Here is a 1059-nt window from a genome sequence, read left to right as displayed (position 1 = left end):
ACCCACCTCAGCCTCCTAAAATGTGAGCATTAGGTGGGGCTGGGTAGGGGGCAGACACTGTGTCCAGCTTGTTTACAAGATTTTATTAAAATTAGCTTCAACTTTAATACATTGATGCAAAGGTACAATTTAGTTTTCTTTTTTTTTTGCAGTTTTTACATTTATTTAAACAGAAAACATGCACACGAGCTGTCTACTCATTTTCTTCACTGCGCAGCCTGGCATTGGGGTTGGTGACTCTGATGGCCAGCTGGGCAGCTCTTTCCACGATGGCTTTGCGGTTCTTGGAGGAAACATTGTGAGCAATCTCGGCACAGTAAGATTTGTTGCACATCAGCAGCACTTCCAGCTCCTTGACCTTGTGGACCAGGAACTTCCGGAATCCACTGGGCAGCATGTGCTTTGTTTTTTTGTTGCTCCCATAACCAATGTTGGGCATCAAGATCTGGCCCTTGAATCTTCTACAAACCCTGTTGTCAATGCCTCTGGGTTTCCGCCAGTTACGCTTAATTTTGACATATCAGTCTGACTGGTGCCGGATGAACTTCTTGGTTCTTTTTTTGACGGTCTTGGGCTTCACAAGGGGTCTGAGGGCGGCCATGATGCCGAGGAGGAGATGGCTGCCACCTCCGTAGGCAGCACCGAGGAAGAGAGCTAGTTTTCTCTTTTAAACTAGATTTTACATAGTATTAATAACAGATGAACAAAGAGAAAAAATAAAAACAAAAAAAAGAAAAAGAACAAAAAAACAAAAAAAAAACACAAGAAGAATAATAACAGATGGTAAAAGATTTTTTGTTTGCCTTTTAAGTAAACTGCAAAAAAAAAAAAGGAGTTGGGAAGAGGGAGAGAGACAAATTCTGTTTGTCTCCTGCTGTCTTTAGTAGGTCTTTTGATCATTTGAAAAACTGAGTCTCCTTTTCTATCAAAGAATAGAGGTCGTTGTTTTTTGAAATCTTTGAATTATCACTTTGGCTAAATGAATGACTTGTACAGTGACCTGTGATCCTATTTTGATCAAGTATTTTAAACTTTTCTTATTTTCATATCAACTGTTTT

At 39.8% G+C, this 1059-nt stretch overlaps 1 pseudogene across 1 annotated transcript; it reads right to left on the bottom strand.

The window, feature by feature from the left end:
• Positions 1-148: 148 nt before the first annotated feature.
• On the bottom strand, positions 149-631 carry LOC105514153 (annotated as a pseudogene). Its single transcript, XR_001002147.1, has one exon. The product of XR_001002147.1 is annotated as a 60S ribosomal protein L32 pseudogene (transcript).
• Positions 632-1059: the final 428 nt, after the last annotated feature.

This window comes from Colobus angolensis, unplaced genomic scaffold (genome assembly GCF_000951035.1).
Source record: "Colobus angolensis palliatus isolate OR3802 unplaced genomic scaffold, Cang.pa_1.0 Scaffold24, whole genome shotgun sequence".
Classification (NCBI taxonomy): Eukaryota; Metazoa; Chordata; class Mammalia; order Primates; family Cercopithecidae; genus Colobus; species Colobus angolensis.
This window is presented reverse-complemented; position numbering and strand designations above follow the sequence as displayed.